We start from the raw sequence: 18,947 nt of genomic DNA, 5'->3' as shown, positions 1-18,947 counted from the left end.
CGCTCGCTGATTGGCTGCACTTCGACCACAAAGGTAAAAATATGCAAATGAGTGGAGCGCTGAAGGGTGGCGGCGGCTGGAATCCGGGAGGGGGAGGGGATCGTCCCGGTAGCCGCGGGGAGCCCAGGTGAGGGCGGTGGGAGCCGGAGCTGCAGCCTAGGGAGCAAAAGGTGACACGCAGCGAGCCAGATGTACACTATTGAGGCTGTATCTGCCCTGGTAGGTTCCCACTGGCTTGGGGCGCCCCGGATCTTGCATTTGTGCGCCCCGGCTTTAGTAGCAGGGTGCATCTATCTGAATTTCATCCTCCCCACGCGTATCCGCTATGCTTAGGTCTGAAAACACAGGTGCAAGGAGATTGCAGGCCTGATTCAACCCTTGGGCAGCAAGCTTGACAAGCTTGATGCCCACAGATCTAAACTATCAATATACAACTCTGGGTGCTAAATAAGTAGTTAAGCATAGACAGTGTGAAATAATGTAGTGCAAGCCCCCAAGCGGTGCACGTTAATAAATGAAAAGGGGGAAGGTACTCAGGGAAACCTGGTCTGGGTTTGCAGAAGTAAAAACTGAAAGGATGACTAAAGAATTTTAATTGTGTCTTATATAAGAATGTTTTCTGTATGGAATATAGCCTTGTAATTTCCATGTCAGATTTCTGGCTGTTGTATACTCTGCTTGGGTCCATTGTATTTGCCCTTTAAAAAATGAATAAAAATTATTTAGAACGTCCTAGTTTATAGAACTTTATAGCTTCAAAATGCTGTACAAAATCATTTTAAGGTCCCAGATCGTGCCCTCTGATGTGTTGGGCCAATTCCTTTATCTCTGAGTCCAGTTGACTTTAATAAGGTACTGTAATACATTGCATTATAGGATAGGGGCCTAACATTCTCAGAACACCTTATAAAGTAAACTGTAACTATGCTAAGTTATGCTCTTTCAATGTAAGTAGCGTGATTTGATTATAGCTGCATGGGACATTTATATACATAAGCACAACAACTATATGTCTCATGGCACCTTTAAGATTGGCAACCAAAACATACTTATAAATGGTGGGGAATGACTGTCTTTGTTATGTTCTTTGCTTATTCATAAATTAAAAAGTAGGACTTCTATGACATTTCATGGGTCCCTGAGAAGGTGAAGTCTTCCCAGGCATTTTGTGATTGACGATAATAATGAGAGAGAGCGAGAGACCATGCCGTAACTGATGATACAATCCCATGTGAGTACAGGAAAGGTTTTGATTTAAAATTGTTGTAGCAATATTAACTGTGCAGTTCCATAATTTCTATTTTTTAACTACTTTAAAACAGTGGTGGGCAACCTGCAGCATCAGGATAATCTGCTGGCAGGCCGTGAAAAGTGATTACATTGACCATCCTCAGGCACGGCGGATGCCTGTCACTGCCTTAAAATATTGTAGGTTTCCTATGGCTGTTTGAGAACACTAAAGTGTGCAAAATGTATTTCAGTAGCTGAAGGGGAAAATTGATTTACTAGAGACAGTTAGATTAATTATTTTTCAAATTCATCCAGGTCTAGGCTTAACTTCAGTTTAACCAAGTTTTTTTTGCCTGAGAGTTCAATAGAATGGGACACCTGCTGCTGCATAGGGCAAATTTATTAATACTTTCCAAGGCCCAATCCTACAAACACTTCATGCACATACTTTACTACATTTGAAATTAGGGGGACTACTAACAGCAGTAAAGTTAAGCATGTGCATAAATGTTGCAGGATTGGGGCTTTCTAGTCTTCCTTCTGGACCTTACAAAGAGATAAGAAGGGAGTCACACGTTCCTTAGCTGTGACTACATACATGATTGTAGTGATCTAATGAAAAGTGTATAGCACTATAACTTTACTCTGTCATCTCTGCATGCTGGAGAAAAACGTGTGAGGGCCAGGTCCCGGTAAACATAGAAAATTGCATTTTCCTCCTGATGAATTTCGTAGCAATTCTTAAGGCATTTTAAGAAGGCACTCCAAATACATTTTGTTTTATGTAATTTGGCTGGGTCCTGTCGGGTTGAGGAAAGCTACAGCAAGCTAATAATCCCAGCCAGCAGTGAGACAAAAAGGCTGAACAGCAGCAGGCTTTGTCTTTCTGGTCTGTCACTGTGATCTAGTCTCTTTGCATTTTTTTTCCACGCTCTTTCATGTTTGCCAGACTTCTGCAATTAAATACAGCACACGTTTTGCTCCGACAATCCTAATGATTCCCCATTTTCCTACTGATGGATATTTAACTTTCAGTTGCCAACTAGGCATCAAGTTAAAATCTAGCAATCCTTATGAGCACAAATTTAGCAGCTATTGAGTATTTAGATTTAAAGCTTTTTGTTGGTTTGTTTTTAAATTTGACAGGAGTGAAGCTCTGCCCATTGTAAGATGACAAAATGATCCAGTGAAATGTTTTTTTCTAGTAAACTAATGTGATTGCATGGGTGAATCTGGCCCTTGGGAAACATATGTTTGCTGTATCAAGATGCTGTCTTTACGGGACCACCTTTCTGACAATACCCACAGTTTGGGACAAATTCAGATCTAGTGTAAGCCAGTGTAAATCCACTGACTTCAACAAAGTTGTACCATCTTGCACCAGCTCTGAATTTGGTCATTAAGTTCATTGAGGAGTTTCCTTTTTTATTATTATGCCCATGGCAGATCAATCACACAACAATTTCTTAGCTACACTATACATGTATATAGCCTGCTTTTCCAATGTAAAACAATTTATCCACATTGGGTATATTCCAGTACCCAATAGAAAGATATGTAATAGTTCTTTATTTGTCAGAAAGTTACCCTGTGTTTTGAGCAGGATTCCAAAATTGCTTTATGCTGTTTCTGTATGAAATAGTAACATGATTTTATAACCTTTATGGGAGAGAAATAGAAGTCTTAATAACTGATATTCTGGTGTTTTTGTTGGACCAATGCAAACACACAGATATAAAGTTACTGTATCCTTGTTCCGTTTGTCATATTCCTGAATTATTCAATAACATTACCCACTGTCCTCCTTCTTGAAAGATCCATTTCTTTTGTTAATAATTAAGAGATGCACCAGCTTTCATTAATTAATGACAGTGTTTCTCATAAAGGATCTGATCCTACACTGAATGTCTCACAGGTCATGAAGCTGTTTCCACAGGATTAGACCCTTAGGTGTATAACAACATATGAAATTATTTTTCAAATATGAATACATCCAAACATATCTATTGCAACATGGCTTGCATCCCCACCCAACACCACCCAGCAACCAAACTCTTAGGGACAGATCTCAAACGGTATAACCTGTCTTAGCTCTACTGAAGTAAATGGAGTTATGACAATTCATACCAGCAGCGGTCTGTCTCATACGCTCTTCCAACTTGGTTCATAAATCAAACTAACAACCTGCTATTGGGATAATCTGGTAAAATGGTTTAGTGATGCATAGTTTAAAAAAAAATATCTACAGAGACATCAAACTATGCAAAAACCATGCTGTGATAAAGTTTGGAAATGGTTGCAAAGATTGGATCTGTATTGCTAACCAAAATCGTGCTGAGTAATCTTTTTTGTACATAGATTGAGCTGGTACATTGAGCTGTTCAGTGAGAATAGGTTGTCTTTATTTTTGTGAATGCATCCCTACACACTGTTACAGAAAGCAGTCTTTCCTTGCATTTTGGGGGAAATCTTCCACTTTAAAAAAATTAAAACATTAGGCAACTGATTTTTTTATTTGGGCTTAGTTTCTTTAAGCATTTGGTCCAGCTGACAATAGCATGTACCTGTCTCTTCTCCCTTTGTCTTTCTGAGGAAAAAAATCTGTATTCATTTACACTGGGCACAGTTCTGTTTTCTTAATTTGGGATCAAACAGGTGTAACTGAAGGTGGAATTTGCCTTCTCTTTTTCTTCACTCACTCTTTCTGAGTCTTCCGTATTCCCCACTCCCTTATATAGTCTTTGTTTGTTCCCCTTGGCATCTTTCAGTGGTGTCAGTGGCAATAGGAAAAGCTATAAAAAGCATGAGTCAGTTGTTCTTCCATGGGAAAATATATCAGTGTGAGAGTTCAGATTGGTCACTTGTAATTCTGTGGTTGCTGTGAGTATCCTTGAGAAAAATGTACTTACACATAAGGCTTGTCTACACTTATCGTGCTGCAGTGGCACAGCTGCAGTGCTTAGTGAAGACACTACCTATTCCCTCTCATCAACACAGCACTGTCTACACCAGGAGTTCAGTCAGTATAAGTGCATTGCTCAGGGGTGTGGATTTTCCAGTGCTGAGCAAAGTAGTTATACTGACATTACGTTTGTAGTGTAGATCAGGGCATAGTGCGGTGCTATTCAGAGGGGACGGGGTAAATTCAGATTTACCATGGCCCAGTGCCAATATCCTTCTTACAATTTAGGACAGGTTTTGAATTAAGCCATTTTCATAGTTTACCATTCATTTTGATATATTGCATATCTTACTTCATGTAATTTTAATAAGCTTTTAAACCATATTCTGAGGGCCTCAATATGGGAAGGAGGTGCAAACTCAGTTCTTAATGAGGCAAGACCCTGATAGTTTTCAGTCAACTATGAATCAATATTATTAAGTCAGAGTCATGAGATCAGAAAATGTGTAACAGTGTCATGGTACAAAATTCAAGTCTCCCATTGCATCAGTATTTATTTAATAAGTGATCTAACCATAAAATTGAAAACCCGTTTGTGTGAATTTTTTTGTGCCTACTATTATTTCAGAAAACAGCTAAGAACACTGTAAATGAAAGATTAGACAGAGAAATCCTTCCCCTGCCCGCGTTATACTTTGTGCATTTCACAGCACTTTGTGGATAGTCAATTCCACTCTTTATCCAGTATAGTCAGTTTCCCCTCTTTGGGTGGGTCTTTCTCACAGCAGCAAAGGAGGAGGGGGGAAAATTAAAAAAGAGGTGACCAGAAAAAATTCGCAGGTGCTCTCATGGCAAGAGTGTAACCTTAAACTAAATTATAAATCTTTTTTTAATTGCTAGATTTCAACTTGACTTTATTCCTTTAAGTGCAAAAACAAAGTTTTGGTTATGAGAGGAAAAAATAAACAGCTTAATGATTTTGAGTCTAAAACAAATCAGGTTTGGGCTGCTTGTTGTTGAACTGACAATTTTCTGATAAACGGGCTGCTGGGATAATGAATACTGAGGTTAATATCCTACTTAATTCCATTTAGATTTTCAGCAAGGTTAACAGAAGCCTCATGCAAACTTTCTTCTTTAGCTGTTGTGGTTTAATTTTTGTGGAAGTGACTCTGATATTTTGGCTTGATTCCAGGCCTTAGCAGCATGGATTCTCTGCTCTTATAAGTAAAACTACAAATGGGAATGGTAAAATCAGTGATTTTACATTTCCATTTCAGACCTGTGGCTATGATGATGTCACAGCTGGAGAATTTCTCATGTCCTTCAGCATTTGCAAAAATGCCCCATATGATTGTTTTTACAGATTATATGACCAAAAAACAAACGGAACATTGCAGTTTGTCAGAATTGGATTCAGAGTATGTACTATAAATTGTTGGAATTTTTTAGATGCTTATTTTGGGGTTCCCAGTCAATAGTATTCATGACAGACTACATCCTCAGCTAGTTTAAATATACAGATTTATACCACCTTAGGCTCTAACCCTTAAAATATGCTCCTGTGCATAGATGTCATTAGTGTTTCTGTAGTTTGCTCCTTCTTGACTATGGGATCATTACAGTCAGCATGAAACAAATCTTTTTTTTAGGTAACTAGATATTTACTTGAACTGGCTTGTAATAGGTTTGGCATCACCATAACCACTTGCATACAGTGAGGCACGCGTTCCCCTCTGCATCTAGAAGCAAAAAAGCGGATCTGTGTGGAGGAAAGTAGTACTAGCCCTGTGTCATTCCAAACCTCAGAGCGCCTCTTCACATGCTTTGGAAGAAAGCAGCATAGGGAGAGAGGTAGGCTTGAGAATGTGTGGCATTGTTCCCTGCTCCCTCGGGGGGCACGGAATGGACTAGATGACCTCTTGAGATCTTTCCAGTCCTAAATTTCTATGATTCTATAAGTGAATAAGGTGCTCGGGCCCAGATCCACAAAGGGACTTATGCATTCCCCATTGCCCAGTGGTTTGAGCACCTCTCCTGAGAGATGGGAATCTCCTGTTCAAATCCTGTCTCCCATCATGCAGAAGAGGGAATTGAACCGAAGTCTACCCTATTCTGGGTGAGTGTTCTACCCTCTGTGCTGTGAGTAGAGCCCTGTGTTCTTCACAAATGTGAAATAAAATGAAAAACTATTAAAATGAAAAAAACTCACACTACAACCGCAGTTCCTGTCCCTTGGGGCAGAGTCCAGCTCCCTGCTCCGAACATTGTGACCCAGCACACAGGGTCTCAGGGCCTCTCAGGTTTGGCCCAGCCGCCCCTCTGTCATTGTGACGGAGAGGCAGCTGGGCCAAATTTGAGTGAGTGGTGTTGTGACCCCATGCATCAAGTCACAATGTCCAGTTCTGAGGGACAGGAGCCCCCGGGCTTCAGTGTGAATTCGCTCTGCAACTCCTGCACAGGGCTGGACCTCCCCCTTCCCTTGGATAAAATGAAACAGGAAGTTTCTGAAAAATAAAATGAAAAGTTGTAAAAAGAATTTTACACAGGGCTCTAGTTATAAAGGGAGGTGGTGGCTCCACCACCAGATTTTGAATGGGTCTTGATTTGGTAGATGTGCTCCAAATTGGGCTCCGTAGGCAAGATAGGTGTCCCCCACCTATTTTCCTCTGGGGTGTGGATCACGCTGGAGCTCTGGCATGTAATAGGCCAGCGATTCTCAAACTTTATTGCACCGCGACCCCCTTCTGACAACAAAAATTACTACTTGACTCCAAGGGGGGGACCCAAAGCCTGAGCCCTGCTGTCCCACGTGGGGTGGGGGGAAGCCTGAGCCCCACTGCCCCAGGTGGCGGGGGCAAAGCTGAAGCCCAATGGCTTCAGCCCTGGGCAGGGGGCTGTAATGTGAGCCCTGCTGCTCAGGGCTGAAGCCCTTGGGCTTTGGCTTTGGCCCCGGGTGATGGGGCTCGGGCTTCATCCCTGGATGTTGAGGCTTAGGGTTTCAACTTTCTACTCGCACAAAACCGAAAATTTTTGCCCCGCCCGCTACCCAGCCCCTCCTCCGAGGCATCGCCCCTGTTCTATCCCTTCTCTGAGGCCCCGCTCTGATCACTCCATTCCCCCCCCCACATCCTCCCCATTGCTCACTCACTTGCACATTTTCACCGGGCTGGCTCGGGGGGATGGGGTGCGAGAAGGTGTTGAGGGCTTTGGCTGGGGGTGTGGGCTCTGGGGTGAGGCCAGAAATGAGTTCCAGGTGTGGGAGGGTACTCTGGGCTGAGGCAGTGGGTTGGGTTGCAGGAGGGGGTGAGGGCTCCGGCTGGCAGTGCAGGCTCTGGGGTGAGGCCATGGATGAGGGATTTGTGGTGGAGGAGGGGGCTCCGGGCTGGACTGAAAGGTTTGAAGTGCAGGAGGGGGCTCCAGGCTGGGGCAGGCAGTTGGGGTGCTGGGTGTGTATGAGGACGTTGGCTGGGGGTGTAGACTCTGGGGTGGGGATGGGGATGAGGGATTTGGGTGCAGGAGGGGCCTGGGGCAGGGGGTTGGAGTGCGCAAGGGGTGAGGGCTCTGGGCTAGGGCTGTGGAAGAGGGTCTTGGGGTGCACAAGGGGGCTCCAGGCTGGGGCTCAGGGGTTTGGAAGGTTGGAGGGGGGATCAGGGTTGGGAAAGGAGGTTGGGGCGAGGGGGAGGGGTCAGGGGTGGAGGATTTGGGCAGCGCTTACTTCAAGCAGCTCCCGGAAGCAGCGGCATGTTCCCCCTCCAGCTTCTATGCAGAGGTATGGCCAGGCAGATCTGCGCGTTGCCCCATTCATGGGCGCTGCCCCCGCAGCTCCCATTGGCCATGTTTCCCAGCCAATGGGAGTTGTGGAACCGGCACTTGGGGCAGATGCAGCATGAGGAGCCCCCGGCTGCCCCTGTGCATGGGAGCCAGAGGGGGGATATGCCGCTGCTTCCGGGAGCCATGTGGAGCCACGGCAGGCAGGGAGCCTGCTTTAGCACCGCTGCGCCACCAACCAGACTTTTAACGGCCTGGTCAGCAGTGCTGACTGGAGCTGTCTTTTCAAACAGGCATTCCGGTTGAAAACCGGATAACTGGCAACCCTAGTGGGGCTTGGGCTTAAGCTTTGGCCCCGGGCCCCAGCAAGTCTACCACCAGTCCTGACAACCCCATTAAAATGGAGTCATGACCCTCTTTGGGTTCCTGACCCACAGTTTGAGAACCATTGAAATAGGCATCTGGCTGCCTAGAAGGAGGCAGCAGTATGCATGCCCAGAGGCCAAAACTTAGTTGTCTAGGGATCTTTTACAGTGAAAATGTAGGCACCGAGTGAATTTAGGCACCTACAAGTTTAGGTGGCAGCTAAGCAGGAGTTTTGTGGATCACAAATGCACTAAATTTGGGCCTTTGGTGCCTAAATCTGGGGATTTGGGCACCTAAGTACCTTTGTGGAGCTGAGCCTCAGATACTACAGGTTTCAGAGTAGCAGCCGTGTTAGTCTGTATCCGCAAAAAAGAAGAACAGGAGTACTTGTGGCACCTTAGAGACTAACAAATTTATTAGAGCATAAGCTTTCGTGGACTACAGCCCACATATGCATCCGAAGAAGTGGGCTGTAGTCCACGAAAGCTTATGCTCTAATAAATTTGTTAGTCTCTAAGGTGCCACAAGTACTCCTATTCTTCTTTTTTCAGATACTACAGGGAGGAGTGCAGTATAAGAACCTGAATAGAACAGAAGCAAATGCTAACTCTGTGCTAGAAAATAAACGTGTGTCGGTTATGAAAGTTAAAATTCTTCCTTGAAGAGAAGGAAGGGAGCATATAGGAAGCATTCGTTGACAAAATGGATTATGCTCTACACTCAACCCACTTGTTTGTGAGAGGATAGGAAAATGCATCTATTGCTGCAGACCTTCCCCTACCTCGCAACCTACCCCTAGAACAGAAACTAGTTTACCAAAGGTTAGAAGACCTACTGGTTATGTCATCTGAACAGAGAAAGTGTTCAGGATAATAATTCTGGCAAGCAATTACAACTGATTACTAATGAAACAACAGGTAGTTCCAAATTTATTAGTGGGAATACAGTATTCTGAAAATATACTAGTGCTTTTGAGAAACTTATTCACTGAAATCAAGGCTGCATAATACTCTTCAGTCAAACAAGGAAAATTAAATCACTTTTGAAAATCTATATAGAATGGAGGCTCTTTTCAAATAAGTGTAGCTTTAGGCAAGAATGAATGAATTGCTCAAACTGAGCCCTTGAATTTTGGGGCTGGCTTTTTAATCCTTCCCCATAGAAATCCTCTCCAGCTGTGCATGTACGGGGTAAAAGTAACAGTTTCGTTGGGAGGACAATAGAATTTATAGTTCTATTGATACCCTTCTCTTTTGAATGGTCTGATCCTTAGCATTTGCTAGACAAAAGATAAAGTTTGTCCCCGTTATCCAGAAAGGCTGTTATGTATGTAGACAGGTGGAAGGAAAGTGAGAAAAGAACTGAAACACCACCTGCATATAAAGTATCAGAGGGGTAGCCGTGTTAGTCTGTATCCACAAAAACAACAAGGACTCCGGTGGCACCTTAAAGACTAATCGATTTATTTGGGCATAAGCTTTCATGGGGTAAAAACCCCACTTCTTCAGATGCACGGAGTCATGTATATTGACTCTATTATTAAGATGTTTTTCATTTCAGAAGGATGCCTTGTAGGAATGGGAGAGAGAGGCAAATAAATATCTTTATAGATTTGAGACGAATTCTTGAGATTTTGTGAAACTTGTTTGTATCTGAATATAAGAATTCCCTTTAGGCACATTTTAAATCCATCTTGAATTAAGGAGAGAGAGGATTAAGATAAGGATAAGTATGTTTCACCTACAATATTGTGAGGCAGGGAACTAGGGGCTTAAAGGGACAGGTGATGTGTGAGTGGACACATGGGGTCATGTGCCCCCCCAATATCTGCCTCCCATTTAGCACAGAGGTTTTCAAAATGTGGGGCGCACCTCCCTAGGGGGATGTGTCCCACAGTTTGAAAACAGTTAACTCCTGACAGGAGCCGGCAGACCGGAAGCTGATGGGAGCTGCCCAGCCTGCTCGGGTCCCTGGCTGTGTGCTGTGGGAGCTTGGGCACTGGTTGGCTGCCCGGCAGCCCTCCCTGCCCTGCTCCCCAAGCTGGCCACCTCTGTGCCTCTGGGCACTCTCCAGGCCACTGACAAAAAGAAGCCTGGTGCCGACCGGGAACACTCCATGGAGCTGGGCTCTGCCCATGAAGCCTGGCTGCTATGAGATGTTCCCTGAGGTGCTCCCTGCAGTACTCATCCCCCTTGGACACCTGCCTTTCAGCAGCCCGGTCACACCTTGCTCACTGCTCGGGGACCTGCCATTGCAGCCTGTCTCCCCACACTCCCGGACCCATGGCTTCCAGGCTCGCAGTCTGAGATCAGCCATGTGAGCCCAGTGCCAAGCCCAGGCACTGGGGGAAGGCCGCTCAGGCAGGGTGTACTTGCTCCCACCAGCTCCGGAAACCAAGTCCGTGAGAACAGCATGACCGCTAGGGCTACCATATTTCAAGTTCCCAAATAGAGGACACAATCGGGGCGAGGAGGAACTGGAGGAGGTATTTGTGAGGTGTTGGAGTGATGTCTCTGTACAGGGAGGGATATTTGGGGTGTTCTGGAGGGGGTACCTGCAGCAGGGGTACTACCTGGAGGTGGACTTCCAGTTCTGGGGGGGATGGGCCGGCTTAACAGGGGAGCCCCAGCTGCTGCTGCCGAGGGGACACTGCATGCAGGGCTCCAGTTTCTCCCCACCCCCGTTCCTCATCCCATCCCTCTTCCTCATTGTCCTCTGCTCCTATCTCCTTCCCCCACTCTCACATCCTCCTCCCCCTGCCCTATCTCATCCCCTTTCCTGCCCCACTGCCTCTTCCCCCACCTCACCCCCTTTCCCATATCCTCCCCCCTTTGCCCTTCCTGTCCCCTCCTTCCCCTCTCCCCCCAGGCACTCACTCTAGTACAGAAAACAGGATGCTGACCTGCAGGGCACCCAGCACATGTAGAAGGGGAAGCTGACCAGCACACCCAGCACATGTAGAAGGGGAAGCTGACCAGCACTAGAACCCAGAAGGCAGCATCCTGCTGCAGAGGCACCGTTGGCAGGAGAAGCAGCTCCATACTCCAGCCGCTCCCATCCCAGGTCTCTGTTTGGGGAGGCAATGCCCCCCCAACCTCAAACTATGCCCATGGACTCCAACCGGTGCTGCTAGGCCTCATCCTGGGGCGGGGGAGCTGATGCTGCTGGGCTCAATTCTATGCCCTCTGTTGGCTCACTCTCGCCCCTCTCACCCTGCCCTAGTTACGGCTCTGCATTTGTGTCTTGATTAAGGGTCCCCTTTCTATTCATTACAACAGAATCCTGATTAATTTCTGCTACAAGAGACACTGCACTCCTAGTTCCCTGTGGGGAGGCTAGCAGCTGCTGTGGTACCACTGTTAATGTTCAGTCCTGTGCTTATTGTATTGTATTCCACCCCAGTGGAAGGCGGGAGTGGGGGGTGAGGACCATTGTGACAGTACTGTGCACTAGCACCTCTCCCAACCTGCTGTCTTGCTCAAGTCTCAGCTTCCATTTTTCTTTTTAAAGTCAACCTCTAACAGTTTTGGTGTGAAAAAAATCCTTGAAAATGTGTTCAAAGTGTAACCAAAGCAGCAATGTCTCCAAGGTTGCAGAAAGCAGGAAACTGTAGCTCCGAGAAGCTTAAAGTGCCCATTCATCTTAATGCAAATGGTATTTTCAGTGTCAAACATTTGAGCAATGAAATTGCTAAACATGTAGAAAAGGAGAGCATGTATCATATTATGAAAATGCGGACAAGCCAGTGAGTGCCAGGATATTTTAGTGCATGATTAGGTGGGTTTGGGAGATACCACCACTTACCAACAGGGTTACCAACAGTCCCTTATTACAAGGGATATCCCTTATTTATTCATCTCTGTACAACAAGATCGGGAGTAGCTGAGTGCTGCAAAAAGCAGCAGGAAATACTCCTGGCAAATGTAGGTTAGTACTGCTTATTATTATCAATAATACAGAAATTAATCATTAATATTAGGAGGACAGGTGGGCAGGGGTGCTATTTTTGAGACAGTGTTGGCAATCCTATCCGGAGAACACATTGATCAAATTCTGAAAATCTGCACATTCCAAGAAGTCTCATTTTGTCATCTTAAGCGAGTGGTACTACCTTTTCCCTTTCTCTCCACTTCAACCCCAGGATCAGGTGATGGGCCTTGGGACTCTAAAAACTGAGAAAGTTTGACAGAACTTTTACAATATAGAATAAGTATCATCTGCCATTCAGTCTTTGTATTTCTTGCCTCACAAAGTTCTGAGGACATCAGCAAAAATGTTAAAAGCAGGTCTCCCAGAGATACTGTTTTTGGATGTGTCAGGGACCACAGGGCAGAGTATATCACTGATTCTTCACGCATTTGTACTGGCAAATCACAAAAACTAAACTAACACTGAATATGGCTTTATTCATATGCCTATCGCTTACTCTGGAGGAACCAATACATAAAACATTAGAACATATACATTGATAAACAGCTGTTAATGTTGCTCCACAAAACTGAAACAGCTTTCCCCTGCAACATATGAATGATTAGATCCATTCCATTGCTGTGCTCTACAAATTTATGTTTTGTATCACAAGAGTTCTTCTGAGCAGCTGCAGACTTCTGGAAAAATTTTTTAGTTAAAATGAAAAGTTAACTAAATATGCAACATGTAACAATTACAGATATGAAGCTTGCATACAACAGCTCCTGCTTTTCTGTTCTTTATAAAGAGAGCCATGCCTGCATATTTTATATTTATCTTCTTTGCGTTCCTGTTTTATAGAACATTGAACTGGAAGAAGTTAAATTGTAGACTCAGGGAAAATGTGATGAATTATTCTGATAATACTTCACATCCCAGTGTTCATTTAACAGGTACTCCACCCAATGCAGTCGATCAAAACATGTCAAACAAACAATGCTATTTTACCCTGATAGTACTGGGTGCATTTTGTTTTTTATGTGCAGGATCTAGATTTTATATATATATATAAAGATCCCTCACTGCTTTTAGTTATCAGGCTCAGGTGAAGGCCAGCTGAAAATGGTCTTGGTTTTCAGAGATGGTGCCAGCTGCTACATTCCTTGCTAGTTGGTCAACAGGGAGTGACTTAAGGTGGGCTTGAAGAGGTTGCACCTATTCTCATGGCTGGAGGCAAGGATCTGAAAAGCTTAACCACTTGTAGGAGAACAGCAGAGCAGCAGAAGGTAATGAGCTGAGTGAGTCCCAACACTGTGATAGCTGGAGAGCAGCCTTCCCTCAGAAAAGTGAGTCAGGAATTGGCAAAAAAAAAAAAACAAAAAAAAACAGGGCTATAGTTTTAGCTTCTTAGCTAAGTGCTCTCTAAACATTAATTATATTTATTGGCCATTTGTCGCTATTTCTGCAATGGGAGCTCTGGTAAATGGATTGGAGGCTGTTTAGCTTCAACGCCATCGGTAATTAAGTGTTACCTTTGCTGAGATGCTGGACCTACTTTTGTTGATACTACTTATAGTGCACCAAAACAGTATGCTCAAGGGACTATTTCTGTGTAGTTCAGCAATAGAAGGACACCACTGATACCAGGGCCGGCTCTAGGATTTTTGCCGCCCAAAGCAAAAACAATTTTGGCCGCCCCCCCCCCCCCGTTCTTTAATTACCCCACCCCTGGCCCCGCCTCAACTCCTCCCCTTCCCCAAATCCCCAGCCCTGCCTCCTCCCCCCAGGCTCTCAAGCCTAGGAGGGAGGGAGGGGGAGAAGCGGCGCCTGCGCCACGGCCACTCGGAGTCTCCCCCGCCCTCCCAGGTTTGAAAGCCTGGGAGGGAAGGGGAGACTCCGAGTGGCTGCGGCGCGGGCGCCGCTTCTCCCCCTCCCTCCCAGGCTCTCAAGCCTGGGAGGGAGGGGGAGCAGCGGCGCGCGAAATGGCCGCTCGGGATCTCCCCTCCCTCCCAGGTTTGAGAGCCTGGGAGGGAGGGGGAGACCCCGAGCCGCCGCGGCGCACGAAACAGCTGATTCGCGCGCCGCTGCTCCCCCTCCCTCCCTCCCAGGCTTGAGAGGAGGGCGAGTAGCGGCACGCGAATCAGCTGTTTCGTGCGCCGTGGCAGCAGCAGCGGAGGTGAGCTAGGGCAGCCGGGGCACAGTTTTAGGGGCGGCATTCTGGCGCCGGCCATGCCGCCCCTAAAAATGTGCTGCCCCAAGCACCAGCTTGTTTTGCTGGTGCCTAGAGCCGGCCATGACTGTTACAGAACTGTGCTGAATCAGTTTTCTAGATCAGCGTTTCTCAACAACCAGTCTGTGGACCGGCACCGGTCTCTGAGAGCTCCCGGACACAGTTTAGGAAGGCAGCAAGCTGGTCTCTGGTATCAAAAAGTTGAGAAACACTGTTCTAGACTAATAGCATCATTCTACACTAAAAGTGACGATCTAAAAATGGACTGTATTTAATGTGTTAATCCAGCCCCCTCACTATAACACTCCTCTTGGGGAGGAGAGGAAAGGAAATACTCCTATGACTCTCTTTTGCCACAGATTAAAAAAACCCCATACAGGATTCTTATAATGAATACACAGAGGTCTTATTACTTGAGGCTACTAGACAGCGACTTCGTATCTCTCCCTGATCTTCTATCTACCCATCGAATACAATGTATGCTGACTATTGTCAGCTGGCAAGGAGTCTTTAAATCCTGGCCTGGTCTATGCAGTTATAGAAGGGACCATATTGATAGTGAGAAAATGCTACCCTCTGTTTATACCTATGCAACACTTCTGATATCAGTGGTCATACAGGTGGAGCCATGGGCAGAATTTGGTCCATAGTGAGATGGGGAGAAGCACTGCCTCTTACTTATGTGTATTTGGTGACTTGGTGGGTAAACCTCTTAGAAAAAGACAGTCATCTCACAATAAGAAGAAGCTCAGAAATATTAGGAAAGGATAAAGGCCTTAAAATTCCAAATGAAGACCACCTATTCTCCAAGACTTGGGATGTGGACCAGGTGTGAGAGAAGATGGTGGCCTGGCCCAGCTAATATAGACATCAGATGAATGAAGCAATAGGAGGGAAAAGAAGAGAGGTATAATGCCGAATTTGTGTTGTATTATTTGGTGGTTCTTTCTAGAACGTCTATATTTTAATAGTAGACCTATAATAGATGATACAGAATGGAAAGAAAATTCTTGGATCCTGTTTCTCTAGAATTTTCTGTCATACAGCTGATTTTTAATCAGTTTTATAATGCCATGTGTAGTGAAGCAGAGTGGCCTCCCTCCAGACTTGAGAGTGAGGGACCACTGCATTCCCCCTAGTGGGCAGAGCCAAACCCGCCCGGTGTCCTCACCAGAAGTATCGGGGTGGGGCAGGAAGTACAAAGGGAGGGCCTCAAGGTCAGTTGAGTGGGAGCCAGATGTCTCCAGCAGAACTCCAGAGCTGACCCTGTGCTGTGCAGTGCTCTGCTCCTGGGAGACCAACAACCCTGGAGAGGAGTTGCTGAGACTGATATCCTGAGGAGACAGAGGACCTTTGGACTACTGAGCCCCCTGCCCAGACTATGGTAGGAAGTAGCCCAGGGAAAACAGATGTTAATATGGTTTTGTTGCTGGATCAGTAGGATCCCCGCTAACCTGGTGGCGGAACCATTTGCCACTGTTAAGGCCCTGGGCTGGAACCCACTGGAATAGGGTGGGCCTGGGTCCCCCTACCTGCTGCTGCCAACCCCATCCCTGGGGTGGCAGCCTATTCACCCCTAGGCCAAAAGGCTGTGCTTGTGGCTTACTCCAGCCAGGAGACTATGGTCTCCAGACTGTGTGTTTGCAAGCTGCCCTTAGCCAGGAGGCTTAGGCTAAAGCCTGCTCCCTGCTCTGCCCCGACCAAAGGGCCGGAGCTTCTCCTATAGACTGTTTGTCTGCTGTCTGCCTTAGCCTGGACGCTGTGGGCTAAAGATTGCTTATGCTCTGCCCATCATAGAGGGCCAGAGCCCTAGACTCTTGATTTGCAGCAGCCCTAGCTGGGAGACTCTGAGCTAAAGACTGCTTATTGCTCTGCCCCGCCCGAGGGAGCTAGAGTGCCAGACAGTTAACAGTTATTTGCCTCTGCTAGGAGGCTACAAGCTACAGACTGCTTACCGCTCAGCCCCACCAGCAGGATCCGAGCTGCTGGCTGATGCTGTGAGGCCTCCCTCTGCATTTGATAGCAAGGGACCATTACACCATGGCACATGAAATGATGTCTTGAAAGTTTTTCAGGCGTGCACACACTTTGGATGTCTTGGACACCTAAAGAGACAAAGCTGACTAAAGTCATGTAAGATGTGAGCAAAAAACTGTTCACTGGAAAGTGGGATAGCTGTGAACATGGGATGTTCTAGAGAGCCCCTGTTCTGTGCAGTCAAGGAATATTTTTGTTACATTAACAGCTACAATAAGAATGTGAGGGACATAAGATGAATAATTCTGAACTAATGAAGATGGTAACATGCTGTAAAACAGGAGAATGACTAATCAGAAAAAAATACAGTTGCGGTCAGCAAGGCCTTTTCCTCAAGGATTAGTGTTGGTCACAAGAAGGTAAAATAATCTAACAATCAGAAGTAAACAGAAAATCTCACCAGCCTCACCAAAACAGTACTAGACTTAAAGCTAATGATGGGGGACTTTCAGAAGGTTCTAAATTGTAATGCTCAGCCAAATCTTCAATGCTGTTAATTTTCACCAAATTTGGTATGGGTGAACCCTTTAGCTCCTGGAGTCAGATGTTCATGTGAAAATTTAAAATAAATAAATAATTGTTTCTAGCCCTCATCATTGTGAAAGAAAGCTGGAAAATGTGACCCCAAAAGGATCAGAATTCAGAAAGCAAATAAGATCCCAATTGTTTTTTTTAGTATCACGTTTTGGGTCTCTGACTCACGGTTTTTGAGTGAGATGGGGGCAGGCAGTGAGGGTGCGAAGGAAAGAAGTGGGAGCAATAAGAGAAAACTATACTGAAGAAAAAAAAAAGACTAAATGGAAACCACAATTCCTCTAGGGCTAATTTCAGTTGATTTGAAGCGAATGTAATTGATAGGGATATTTTAGATTCAAAAGCACTGAGGGCTCTGGAAAGTGTTTTGGCTTCATTTTCCTTTTTGTACATTTTATGTTAGCCCTGGCCTGCATCCTTGGGAAATATCAGCTCTGGGAGATGTCAGCTTGTCACCACCAGTGGCTATTCAGCTGGAAGTCTATAGCAGCTTGTCTTACAGGTAACAGATCCCTTAGAACAGATCACCACAAGGCAGACTGCAATATACTTAGAGTTCTACACTTTTTCTGGTGGTGACAGACTGACAGTGAGAGAATCTGACAGAGCAGTGGCAACCTGCCTAACATTAAATAAAACATCACAAATTGGGGGGGGGGGAAATGGAGAAGCACTTTACAGCCTGAAAGCTCTTTGGCTTTCCACCTTACGGTTTAAACTTCCCTTTCTGTAAATGGATAATATACAACTGTAGTTGTGTGAAAGAGGAAAGGGGGCAAATGAAAGCATGTGAAAGATTTGGGGAGCTCTCAGTGGGGTGCGAGTTTGGAGGCTGGAATGACTTTAAAAAAATCTTACTAGAATTCACTGATGTTTTAGTGGCTTTAATTAGAACAGAGCAAAACATTTTTGATCTCTCCCATCTCATAATCGGTGCACCACGCAGGGCTTGGGCTGCAACAGAGATTTTGTATAGTTGCTTATCAGAGAGCCATTCACAGTAATTAGATGGGTAATAGCAAATTACCTGTTGGACTTCATGGATCCATTGCAGCTTCTTCCTTTCTAGGTTATAGAAAGTTCTGCTTGGGGTGGGGTTTTGACCTTTTTATTTTATTCCCCCCCATCCTAAATTTGAGATCCAAACACATGGAGATGGTGGAAGCTTCTCTTACCCAACACCTGTCCCCCCCTGTTCTTAGGATATTAAAAACCCAATCCTGCAAGATGCCAGAGCCCTATCAAATCTTATCCATCTTGCAGGGAACATTTGATATTCACCCTGTAGATGGTGAAGAGATGGTAGTTTGGTCCCTTTCTCTGTACTTGGTGCAATGCTGATAGTGTTAATTCTCAATCTAAGGCTAAGTCTACACTACCCGCCTGAATCGGCGGGTAGAAATCGACCTCTCGGGGATCGATTTATGATGCGACAATCAATCCCCGAATCAACGCTCTTACTCCACCAGCGGAGGTGGGAGTAAGTGCCGTCAACGGGAAGCCGCAGAGGTCGATTTTGCCACTGTCCCTACAGCGGGGTAAGTCGGCTGCGATACGCTATTCGCGTAGCTGAATTTGCGTATCTTAAATCGACCCACCCCTGTAGTGAAGACCTGCCCTAACTTTCCAACAGTAGTACCTTTTATAGGGTGTGAGACAAAGAAACTGCTTTTTGGAGGGGAAAATCCTTTCCCATAATTAATTTTACCATGTGTTCTGTTTCCTGATTACTCATTAAATTTCTTGTATGATCCCCAGTTTACTTGATTGATTTAGTAAAAAGGACTCTCTCTAACCTGGTCATTATTACTAACAACTGTGACAACCAACAGTTCTTAATGAGCAGGGGCGGCTCCAGGCACCAGCGCAGCAAGCGCATGCCTAGGGCGGCAAGCCTCGGGGGGTGGCGTGCCGGTCGCCGTGAGAACAGCAGTCAGGCAGCCTTCAGCGGCATGCCTGCGGGAGGTC

The sequence above is a fragment of the Chrysemys picta genome, chromosome 2, assembly GCF_011386835.1.
Source record: "Chrysemys picta bellii isolate R12L10 chromosome 2, ASM1138683v2, whole genome shotgun sequence".
Lineage (NCBI taxonomy): Eukaryota > Metazoa > Chordata > Testudines > Emydidae > Chrysemys > Chrysemys picta.
This window is presented reverse-complemented; position numbering follows the sequence as displayed.